This window comes from Triticum dicoccoides, chromosome 3B (genome assembly GCF_002162155.2).
Source record: "Triticum dicoccoides isolate Atlit2015 ecotype Zavitan chromosome 3B, WEW_v2.0, whole genome shotgun sequence".
In the NCBI taxonomy this organism is placed as follows: Eukaryota; Viridiplantae; Streptophyta; class Magnoliopsida; order Poales; family Poaceae; genus Triticum; species Triticum dicoccoides.
This window is the reverse complement of record NC_041385.1, coordinates 630,883,507-630,896,825: the sequence shown is the minus strand read 5'-3', so window position 1 is coordinate 630,896,825 and position 13,319 is coordinate 630,883,507.

Below are 13,319 nucleotides of genomic sequence, written 5' to 3'. Positions count from 1 at the left end.
AAAATCCCGGTTTCTCCCGGAACGTTTCCGATATCCAAATATAGGCTTCCAATATATCAATCTTTATGTCTCGACCATTTCGAGACTCCTCGTCATGTCCTGGATCACATCCGGGACTCCGAACAACCTTCAGTACATCAAAATATATAAACTCATAATAAAACTGTCATCGTAACGTTAAGCGTGCGGACCCTACGGGTTCGAGAACTATGTAGACATGACCTAGAACTATTCTCGGTCAATAACCAATTGCGGAACCTGGATGCTCATATTGGCTCCTACATATTCTACGAAGATCTTTATCGGTCAAACCGCATAACAACATACGTTGTTCCCTTTGTCATCGGCATGTTACTTGCCCGAGATTCGATCGTCGATATCTAATACCTAGTTCAATCTCGTTACCGGCAAGTCTCTTTACTCGTTACATAATGCATCATTCCGTAACTAACTCATTAGCTACATTGCTTGCAAGGCTTATAGTGATGTGCATTACCGAGAGGGCCCAGAGATACCTCTCCGACAATTGGAGTGACAAAACCTAATCTCGAAATACGCCAACCCAACATGTACCTTTGGAGACACCTGTAGTACTCCTTTATAATCACCCAGTTACGTTGTGAGTTTGGTAGCACCCAAAGTGTTCCTCCGGTAAACGGGAGTTGCATAATCTCATAGTTACAGGAACATGTATAAGTCATGAAGAAAGCAATAGCAATATACTAAACGATCAAGTGCTAGGCTAACGGAATGGGTCATGTCAATCACATCATTCTCCTAATGATGTGATCCCATTAATCAAATGACAACACATGTCTATGGTTTAGGAAACATAACCATCTTTGATTAATGAGCTAGTCAAGTAGAGGCATACTAGTGACTATATGTTTGTCTATGTATTCACACATGTATCATGTTTCCGGTTAATACAATTCTAGCATGAATAATAAACATTTATCATGATATGAGGAAATAAATAATAACTTTATTATTGCCTCTAGGGCATATTTCCTTCAGTCTCCCACTTGCACTAGAGTCAATAATCTAGATTACACAGTAATGATTCTAACACCCATGGAGTCTTGGTGCTGATCATGTTTTGCTCGTGGAAGAGGCTTAGTTAATGGGTCTGCAACATTCAGATCCGTATGTATCTTGCAAATCTCTATGTCTCCAACCTGGACTTGATCCCGGATGGAATTGAAGCATCTCTTGATGTGCTTGGTCCTCTTGTGAAATCTGGATTCCTTTGCCAGGGCAATTGCACCAGTATTGTATCAGAAGATCTTCATTGGTCCCGATGCACTAGGTATGACACCTAGATCAGAAATGAACTCCTTCATCCAGACTCCTTCATTTGCTGCTTCTGAAGCAGCTATGTACTCCGCTTCACATGTAGATCCCGCCACGACGCTTTGTTTAGAACTGCACCAACTTACAGCTCCACCGTTTAATAAAAACACATATCCGGTTTGCGATTTAGAATCGTCTGGATCAGTGTCAAAGCTTGCATCGACGTAACCATTTATGACTAGCTCTTTGTCACCTCCATATAAGAGAAACATATCCTTAGTCCTTTTCAGGTATTTCAGGATGTTCTTGACCGCTGTCCAGTGATCCACTCCTGGATTACTTTGGTACCTTCCTACCAAGCTTATTGCTAAGCACACGTCAGGTCCGGTACACAGCATTGCATACATGATAGAGCCTATGGCTGAAGCATAGGGAACATCTTTCATTTTCTCTCTATCTTCTGCTGTGGTCGGGCATTGAGTTTGACTCAACTTCACACCTTGTAGTACGGGCAAGAACCCTTTCTTTGCCTGATCCATTTTGAACCTTTTCAAAACTTTATCAAGGTATGTGCTTTGTGAAAGTCCAATTAAGCGTCTTGATCTATCTCTATAAATCTTGATGCCCAATATATAAGCAGCTTCACCGAGGTCTTTCATAGAAAAACTTTTATTCAAGTATCCCTTTATGCTATGCAGAAATTCTATATCATTTCCAATTAATAATATGTCATCTACATATAATATCAGAAATGCTACAGAGCTCCCACTCACTTTCTTGTAAATACAGGCTTCTCCAAAAGTCTGTATAAAACCATATGCTTTGATCACACTATCAAAGCGTTTATTCCAACTCCGAGATGCTTGCACCAGTCCATAAATGGATCGCTGGAGCTTGCACACTTTGTTAGCACCTTTTGGATCAACAAAACCTTCTGGTTGCATCATATACAACTCTTCTTCTAGAAATCCATTCAAGAATGCAGTTTTGACATCCATTTGCCAAATTTCATAATCATAAAATGCAGCAATTGCTAACATGATTCGGACAGACTTAAGCATCGCTACGGGTGAGAAAGTCTCATCGTAGTCAACCCCTTGAATTTGTCGAAAACCTTTTGCAACAAGTCGAGCTTTATAGACAGTTACATTACCATCAGTGTCAGTCTTCTTCTTAAAAATCCATTTATTCTCAATGGCTTGCCGATCATCGGGCAAGTCAACCAAAGTCCATAATTTGTTCTCATACATGGATCCCATCTCAGATTTCATGGCCTCTAGCCATTTTGCGGAATCTGGGCTCATCATTGCTTCCTCATAGTTCGTAGGTTCATCATGGTCAAGTAACATGACTTCCAGAATAGGATTACCATACCACTCTGGTGCGGATCTTACTCTGGTAGACCTACGAGGTTCAGTAGAAACTTGATCTGAAGTTTCATGATCAATATCATTAGCTTCCTCACTGATTGGTGTAGTTGTCACAGGAACCGGTTCTTGTGATGAACTACTTTCCAATAAGGGAGAAGGTACAGTTACCTCATCAAGTTCTACTTTCCTCCCACTCACTTCTTTCGAGAGAAACTCCTTCTCTAGAAAGGATCCGAATTTTGCAACGAAAATCTTGCCTTCAGATCTGTGATAGAAGGTGTACCCAACAGTCTCTTTTGGGTATCCTATGAAGACACATTTCTCCGATTTGGGTTCGAGCTTATCTGGTTGAAGTTTCTTCACATAAGCATCGCAGCCCCAAACTTTAAGAAACGACAACTTTGGTTTCTTGCCAAACCACAGTTCATGAGGCGTCATCTCAACGGATTTTGATGGTGCCCTATTTAACGTGAATGCGGCCGTCTCTAAAGCATAACCCCAAAACGATAGCGGTAAATCAGTAAGAGACATCATAGATCGCACCATATCTAGTAAAGTACGATTACGACGTTCGGACACACCATTTCGTTGTGGTGTTCCGGGTGGCGTGAGTTGCAAAACTATTCCGCATTGTTTCAAATGTAAACCAAACTCGTAACTCAAATATTCTCCTCCACGATCAGATTGTAGAAATTTTATTTTCTTGTTACGATGATTTTCCACTTCACTCTGAAATTCTTTGAACTTTTCAAATGTTTCAGACTTGTGTTTCATTAAGTAGATATACCCATATCTGCTCAAATCATCTGTGAATGTGAGAAAATAACGATACCTGCCACGAGCCTCAACATTCATTGGACCACAAACATCAGTATGTATGATTTCCAACAAATCAGTTGCTCGCTCCATAGTTCCGGAGAACGGCGTTTTAGTCATCTTGCCCATGAGGCACGGTTCGCAAGTACCAAGTGATTCATAATCAAGTGATTCCAAAAGCCCATCAGTATGGAGTTTCTTCATGCGCTTTACACCGATATGACCTAAACGGCAGTGCCACAAATAAGTTGCACTATCATTATCAACTCTGTATCATTTGGTTTCAAGACTATGAATATGTGTATCACTACTATCGAGATTCAATAAAAATAGACCACTCTTCAAGGGTGCATGACCATAAAAGATATTACTCATATAAATAGAACAACCATTATTCTCTGACTTAAATGAATAACCATCTCGCATCAAACAAGATCCAGATATAATGTTCATGCTCAACGCTGGCACCAAATAACAATTATTTAGGTCTAAAACTAATCCCGATGGTAGATGTAGAGGTAGCATGCCGACCGCGATCACATCGACTTTGGAACCATTTCACGCGCATCGTCACCTTGTCCTTAGCCAATCTTCGCTTAATCCGTAGTCCCTGTTTCGAGTTGCTAATATTAGCAACAGAACCAGTATCAAATACCCAGGTACTACTGCGAGCATTAGTAAGGTACACATCAATAACATGTATATCACATATACCTTTGTTCACTTTGCCATCCTTCTTATCCGCCAAATACTTGGGGCAGTTCCGCTTCCAGTGTCCAGTCTGCTTGCAGTAGAAGCACTCAGTCTCAGGCTTAGGTCCAGACTTGGGTTTCTTCTCTTGAGCAGCAACTTGTTTGTTGTTCTTCTTGAAGTTCTCCTTCTTCTTCCCTTTGCCCTTTTTCTTGAAACTGGTGGTCTTGTTAACCATCAACACTTGATGCTCCTTCTTGATTTCTACCTCCGCGGCTTTTAGCATTGCGAAGAGCTCGGGAATAGTCTTGTCCATCCCTTGCATATTATAGTTCATCATGAAGCTCTTGTAGCTTGGTGGCAGTGATTGAAGAATTTTGTCAATGACACTATCATCGGGAAGATTAACTCCCAGTTGAATCAAGTGATTATTATACCCAGACATTTTGAGTATGTGTTCACTGACAGAACTATTCTCCTCCATCTTGCAGCTATAGAACTTATTGGAGACTTCATATCTCTCAATCTGGGCATTTGTTTGAAATATTAACTTCAACTCCTGGAACATCTCATATGCTCCATGACGTTCAAAACGTCGTTGAAGACCCGGTTCTAAGCCGTAAAGCATGGCACACTGAACTATCGAGTAGTCATCAGCTTTGCTCTGCCAGACGTTCTTAACGTCGTCAGTTGCATCAGCAGCAGGCCTGGCACCCAGCGGTGCTTCCAGGACATAATTCTTCTATGCAGCAATGAGGATAATCCTCAGGTTACGGACCCAGTCCGTGTAATTGCTACCATCATCTTTCAACTTTGCTTTCTCAAGGAACGCATTAAAATTCAACGGAACAACAGCACGAGCCATCTATCTACAACAAACATAGACAAGCAAAATACTATCAGGTACTAAGTTCATGATAAATTTAAGTTCAATTAATCATATTACTTAAGAACTCCCACTTAGATAGACATCCCTCTAATCTTCTAAGTGATTATGTGATCCATATCAACTACACCATGTCCGATCGTCACGTGAGATGGAGTAGTTTCAACGGTGAACATCAATATGTTAATCATATCTACTATATGATTCACGCTCGACCTTTCGGTCTCCGTGTTCCGAGGCCATATCTGTTATATGCTAGGCTCGTCAAGTTTAACCTGAGTATTCCGCGTGTGCAACTGTTTTGCACCCGTTGTATTTGAATGTAGAGCCTATCACACCCGATCATCATGTGGTGTCTCAGCACAGAGAACTTTCGCAACGGTGCATACTCAGGGAGAACACTTCTTGATAATTTAGTGAGAGATCATCTTAAAATGCTACCATCAATCAAAGCAAGATAAGATGCATCAAGGATAAACATCACATGCAATCAATATAAGTGATATGATATGGCCATCATCATCTTGTGCTTGTGATCTCCATCTTCGAAGCACCTTCATGATCACCATCCTCACCGGCGCGACACCCTGATCTTCATCATAGCATCGTTGTCGTTACGCCATCTATTGCTTCTACGACTATCGCTACCGTTTAGTGATAAAGTAAAGCAATTACAGGGCGTTTGCATTTCATACAGTAAAGCGACAACCATATGGCTCCTGCCAGTTGCCGATAACTTCGGTTACAAAACATGATCATCTCATACAATAAAATATAGCATCACGTCTTGACCATATCACATCACAACATGCCCTGCAAAAACAAGTTAGACGTCCTCTACTTTGTTGTTGCAAATTTTACGTGGCTTCTACGGGCTTTAGCAAGAACCGTTCTTACCTACGCATCAAAACCACAACGATAGTCGTCAAGTTAATGCTGTTTTAACCTTCGCAAGGACCGGGCGTAGCCACACTCGATTCAGCTAAAGTGAGAGAGACAGACACCCGCCAGTCACCTTTAAGCACGAGTGCTCGTAACGGTGAAACCAGTCTCGCGTAAGCGTACGCGTAATGTCGGTCCAGGCCGCTTCATCTCACAATACCGCTAAGCCAAAGTATGACATGCTGGTAAGCAGTATGACTTGTATCGCCCACAACTCACTTGTGTTCTACTCGTGCATATGACATCTACGCATAAAACCTGGCTCGAAAGCCACTGTTGGGGAACGTGGTAATTTCAAAAAAATTCCTACGCACACGCAAGATCATGGTGATGCATAGCAACGAGAGGGGAGAGTAATGTCCACATACCCTCGTAGACCGTAAGCGGAAGCGTTATGACAACGCGGTTGATGTAGTCGAACGCCTTCATGATCCGACCGATCCAAGTACCGAACGTACGGCACCTCCGAGTTCAGCACATGTTCAGCTCGATGACGATCCCCGGACTCCGATCCAGCAAAGTGTCGGGGATGAGTTCCGTCAGCACGACGGCGTGGTGACGATGAAGATGTTCTACGGGCGCAGGGCTTCTCCTAAACTCCGCGACGATATGACCGAGGTGGAATATGGTGGAGGGGGGCATCGCACACGGCTAAGGACCGATCACGTAGATCAACTTGTGTGAATTAGGGTGCCCCCTGCCCCCGTATATAAAGGAGGGAGGGGGAGGTGCGGCCGGCCCCCAAGGGGTGCGCCTGGAGGAGTCCTACTCCCATCGGGAGTAGGACTCTGTCACATCCCTAGTTCTGGTATGACCTAGACTAGCTAGCCAGTTGTGCATCATTTTTAAATTCCATTTAATTTTGAAATGAGGATTTGTGAAACCCTCAGGATCATCTCTGGAAATGACCCAAATAAAAATTGTTCCAAAAAGGTCCAAGAGAATGCTCATGTTGCTCTCTGAAAATATTGGACAGAGATAAAAATCAAACCAATATTTTTAGGACCTCATAAGTATTTATTTTGGGCATTTGGAATTAATGCAGTAATTGTTTGCTTTGGATATATAATGTTATATATATATAAAATATTGTCCAAAAATTATGCCATTTATAAAGGAGCTCTGGAATAATATAACTAGCTTCTATAAAAATTGGCATAAGAATATAAAATGGTTTAGTATTTTTTTATTAAACCAAACAAATGTCAGAAAAATAGAAAAAGAAACAAAACAGGAGAAAACTTACCTGGCGCTTAGCTCCTATGCAGCCCGGTCCTGTGCGGCCTGGCCGGCCCAGCTGGCCAGCCCAGCCCACCTGGCCTCCTCCTCTGTCGTCTTCCTCCCCCTCGCCAAGCAGCTGCGTGCCCGCGCCACAGCCGGCCGCGGCCACGCGCCCGGCCACCTCCTGCCTCCCTGCCTGCTCCGCGACTCCTTGGACGTCGCCACGCATGCCCCGCACCTCTCTCCCTCTCTCTCATTCCTCCCCTTCCCCTGGTCTCTCTCCCACGCGACCGCCCGAACGCGCCGTCGCCGCCGTACGCCATTGCCGCGGCCACCACCTCCCCCTCGCCCTCTCTTCGAGTCCGGAAGCTCCGCCACGTCGTCCACCACCTCTCCGCCAAGCCGTGCCTCGCCGGACGCCCCGTGAAGCCGCCACCGTCTCCTTCTTCACCTCCGGCCGCCGTGGATCCCCATCGCCGCCCCGCCGTCTCCAGTGCGTCCTCGAGCTCGCCATCAAGCCCGTCGAGCCCGCGGTGAGCTCCGCCACCGTTCCCCTCTCTCCGTTTAGCTGTCCGCACACCGTAGCCCTCCTCCCCACCATGGCCGAAGCCTCTCGCCGCCGTCCATGTCACCGTCGTCGTCTCGGCCCGCCTCCGCCCAAACCGAGCACCCCATCGTGCTCCCGGTGCCACGAGGGTGCCGCAGAGCCCCTCGGGTGGCCTCCCCGTGCCCCGCAGCCCATTCCCGCTCGAAGCCGAACTCCGGCCGCCGCCCCGAGCTTCGCTCCGGTGAGCTCCGGTCGCCCCTGCCTCTCCCACTTGCTCCAATCGGTGCGAATGAGTGCTGGCTCCTCGCTCGTGGTCTCCGCCGCCCAAATGGTCGCCGGGGCGATGATCCCGAGCCCTCCGCCGCGTTCGGCCTCGCCGGCGGCTAGACACCGGCGGGATTGACCGGGTCAACCCCCGCTAACTAAGCCCCCTTGTGACGCTGACATGTGGGGCCCGGCCCTGCTAATTTTTTTGTTTAGGATTAGCTTAGCAACTAATTAACTATGTTAACTAACTATGACACTGACGTGTGGACCCCACATGTCAGGTTTGACCCTAGTTAGCCCCGGTTGACCTGCTGACATCGTGCTGACGTCATGCTGGTGCAATAATATATTTTCTGGAATTAAAATAAACCAGGAAATTCTAGAAAATGTTCAAAACTTCAAAAATTCATATCAATTCAACCGTAGCTCAGATTGAAATAAATTATATATGAAAAATTATGAGAAAAATGCAATCTATCCATCTGTACCAGTTTCATGCATAATAAAACAACTTATACTTGCTGTATAGGTGAAAACACATGAATGGCATTTATAAGAGCTTATTTTGGAGTTGCATTTGAACCTTTGGTTCAAATGGACTTCATTCAATTTGAATACTAGTTGCATTAGCTCAAACAGCATCACATCTACATGCCATGTTCATGCATCATATTGTTGCATATGATTGTGTATTGATTGCCGGCACCGTTCCTTCTCGATAGGTCCTGCTCCGGAGACGTTCCAGAGTACCTGTCTGTGAAGCAGTGCCTCACTTGTTGATTTACCAGGCAAGCAAACCCCCTTGTTCATTCCGATACAATCCTACTCTCCCGCTCCTGCTCTCAGTTATTGCATTAGGACAACAACGATTCATCTGCTACTTTGTGCTGCGGTAGTTGAACCCATTCCTTTGCATGACCTGTCATTGCCACAGTAAATAGTTGAAACCCACTAGCATGTGTAGGAGTTGATTGAAGCCATTGTTGTGTTCCTACCATGCTATGCCTGCTATTGCTTAGAGTGTGTCAGGTCTGATTCATTGGGAATGAATTGGAGTGCAGTCCTATGTTCTGATGCTGAGAGTGAAGTGTGTGAACACGATTTGGTAAAGGTAGCGGTGAGAGGCCATGTAGGAGTACATGGTGGGTTGTCTCACTGGAACCGTCCTTAAGCACTGAGTTCGGTGTATGTTGTCCAATGACTAGCTACTACCACACATTGGAATGCTTAAGTGCACCTCTCGACTTATTAACCGACTTGATCTCTATCCAGGAGTCGCAACTAGTTTCTGGTGTTTGTAGGTAGTGCTATTTTTCTACCAAGTGGCACCCGGCAGAGTGGGCTTGGGACAGACTAGGCACACGTGGCCTGGTGTACCGAGTGGCACCCGGATGGTGGGCTCGGGAACCCTGCACACATCGTTTGGGGCCGTGAGCGAAACCCCGGCCGGATCTCCTTGCGGATGGAACCCGAATAGGCGATAAACCTGGAATAGAGTCTTGTGTGGTTAGTCAGGTCGTGGCCGACACCCTCGCCATGCTTCCGCTTGAAGGTTGCCGAGATACATGACGTGTACGTGGCGGTAAGTGGTGAGAGCATGTGTGAAGAAGTACACCCCTGCAGGGTTAACATGATCTATTCGAATAGCCGGGTCCGCGGTTATGGACTTCTTGGATGCTTACATGGTACATAGACAACGTGAAGTGGATACTCTAAATTGCTCAAGACAAGTGTGAGTGCTATGGATGTCCTTCTCGTAGGGAGATGGGGATGAATCCATAGTAGTGTATTGTGTGGTGATTAGTGGACTCGTGTGCGCCATATCACCTCAAGAGTTCTGGTAGTCGTAGAACAGGATAGCCACGGAGTTAAAGCTGGCTTGCTGCAACTAAACCCCACATTACCCTCTTGATACAAATGCATGTATGGTAGGATCTGATGTAAGTCTTGCTGAGTACCTTTGTACTCATGTTGCTTTATTTATGTTTTTGCAGCGAAGACTTCGGTCTTACTAGTGTTCTCGTGGACTTCGACGAGTAGCTTGTACCTCAGCTACGATCTTGATCGGATGTTGTAGATAGTCAGGCTCTTCAGCCTTTTTCATTTGTAGATGTCTGTACCCAGACATGTAATGCTTCCGCTTGTTGCTTGTATGCTCTGTATGATGGGTCTTGTGACCCCTGTTTGCAATAAATGCTATGTTGGCTCTTTGAGCCTTATCTATATGAGTTGTTGAGTTATGCTGTGATGCCATGTTGTACAGCACATACTTGCATGCTATGCGTACGTGTAATGTGTATTGCTATGTGTGGGATCTGACTATCTAGTTGTTTATCCTTAGTAGCCTCTCTTACCGGGAAATGTCTCCTAGTGCTTCCACCGAGCCCTGGTAGCTTGCTACTGCTCTGGAACACTTAGGTTGGCCGGCATGTGTCCTTCTTCGTTCCTGTGTCTGTCCCTTCGGGGAAATGTCACGCGGTGTCTACCGGAGTCCTGTTAGCCTGCTACAGCCCGGTTCACCGGAGTCCTGTTAGCCCAGTGCTACAGCCTGGATTCACTCGCTGATGACCGACACGTTCGATGCTGGGTCATGGATGCCTGTCCCTGTAAGTTAGTGCCACTTTGGGTTTACGACTAGCCATGTCAGCCCGGGCTCCTTGTTATATGGATGCTAGCGACACCATCATATACGTGTGCCAAAAGGCGCAAACGGTCCCGAGCAAAGGTAAGGTGACACCCGTGGGGATACCGTGCGTGAGGACGCAAAGTGATATGAGGTGTTACATGCTAGATCGATGTGGCATTGAGTCGGGGTCCTAGCAGCTTTGGTATCAGAGCCTAACTGCCTGTAGGATTACCAAGCCAAACTGGTCAAAGTTGAGTCTAGAAATTCTTTAGTTATGTAAGGGAATTGATTGTGGGAAGGAACGTAAGGCTCTATTTACTCCTTTACCTCATGGCCTTCTGATCTGAGCCATCCTATATTTCCTAACGAGGTTAAGGAACTAGGCTTCTCTTCCGTCTATCAGGATCACGTGTTACTACTCCGTAGTCCCATAGGATTGGTTGATCAGAGTCATACCCTAGTTTTGAGTACTTCCGGTGTAGTCTGTTTAGTATGATCTCAGAACCTTGAGTGATGATGTTGAGTATGTTACTACCCCATTTTAGCAGGATGTCTCATTCTGAGCATATTACTGCCGTTATGCTGCCGGAATTGCCCTAGGAGTTCGAGAGTTACTAATTTCCTTGTCCTACATTCTACAACCTGTAGATGATGCTGATTCCGTCCTTGGTTTCGTTTCTCAGGATGTCATCAGCTAAGCAAAGTTCTGTTGCTTGTAGCCAGAACCACGGAGGTGGTAGGGATGAGGATCCTCCCGATCAACCTTCATTGGCAAAGTTTATGTTAGAGTTGGAGAGGAACAAGCTTGAGTCTAACCGCTTGTTGGCATGTATCGAGGAGAACACCGCACAACAGTTCAAAGGGTCTGCAACCATTCATGACTTCATTCGCTTGCACCCACCTACCTTTCATCATTCCATCGAGCCACTCGATGCAGATGACTGGCTCCGTAGCATCACTCATAAGCTGCGTTCCGCGAACGTAGCTGAAGATGACAAGGTCACCTATGCCACATACCACCTGGAAGGTCCTGCTAGTCTTTGGTGGCAGAACTATGAGGCTATGCTTCCAGCTGGCCAGATTCCTACCTGGAGAGATTTCACTGAGGCTTTTCGCGAGCATCACATTCCTAAAGCCCTCATCGATCGCAAGAGATAAGAGTTCTGTAGTTTCACCCAGAGTAAGATGGCTGTTGATGCTTACAGTAGAGAGTTTGAGAACCTTGCCCGCTATGCCACAGAAGAAGTGTCCACGGACGCCAAGAAGCAGGCTAGGTTTCGGAAGGGTCTCAACCCTAAGTTGCATCGTGATCTCCACCTACATCATTGTGATACATTCCAAGCTCTTGTGAACAAGGCCATCAATGCAGAGACAGCTCAGCTCACTTACGAGGAGTCTCGTAAGCACACCCGTGATTTGGGATCTTCCTCCGGCTCCAGTTCTCAGAAGCGTCGGATTTGGGTTCCAAACTCCACTCTTCCTTCCGGATATGCACCGAGACCATCTTATGTGGTGCCTCCCCCGGCTCAGTCGTATGCTCCACCCAGGCCTACTGGTAGACCGCTTGTCAGTGCGGGTCCACGTCCAACTTCAGGGACTTGCTTCACATGCGGGAAGCCAGGACACTATGCACGTGACTGCTCTCAGACTAGTTATGCTCCACCCCAGCCCGAGAAGACTGTTGGATGTGTTAAGCCATCACGCAAGACGATCAGTGCCAAGCCAGCTCGCACTGAACATGGACGTGTGCATCACGTCTCAGCTAAAGACGCTCATGATGATCCAGATGTCGTTCTTGGTACACTCCTTGTCAATTGTCATCCAGCATCGGTTCTGTTCGATACTGGAGCATCTCACTCCTTCATTTCTGAAGGCTATGCTCGTTTACACGACATATCATTTTGTGATATGCCAACTCCGCTTGAAATCCAAACCCCAGGGTCTAGATGGCAAACCACCAGAATCAGCCATGGTAATGAAATCCTTGTTGATAGACTTGTATTTCTTGCATCACTTGTAGCTCTCAAGTCTTCAGATATTAACATCATCTTGGGTATGGACTGGATGAAAGCTCATTATGCCAAGATTGATTGTTACACCAGGTCCGTTCAGCTTACACACCCATCTGGCAAGATAGTCACTGTCTCCACTAGAGTTGCAAAGCGTCAACTCTATTCTCTTAATGCCAACCCTCTTCCAGACCTTGAAGATATCCTGGTAGTCCGTGACTTTCCGGATGTCTTTCCAGAGGAACTGCCAGGTGTTCCGCCTGACAAAGATGTAGAGTTCGTCATAGATCTTATCCCAGGAACAGCTCCAATCTCTAGGAGACCTTACAAGATGGCACCCTTAGAACTAGCCGAGCTTAAGAAACAACTTGATGAGTCCTTGCAAAAGGGTTTCATCCGTCCTAGTTCTTCTCCTTGGGCTTGCCTCGTCCTCTTCGTCAAGAAGAAGGATGGTACGGACCGGATGGTTGTAGATTATCGTCCCGTTAATTTGGTCACGATAAAGAACAAGTATCCGCTCCCCAGGATCAACGACCTGTATGACCTGCTCGCTGGATCCTCAGTCTTCTCCAAGATGGATTTGAGGTTAGGCTACCACCAAATCAAGATTAGAAATGGGGACATTCCTAAGATGGCTTTTGTCACTCGTTAT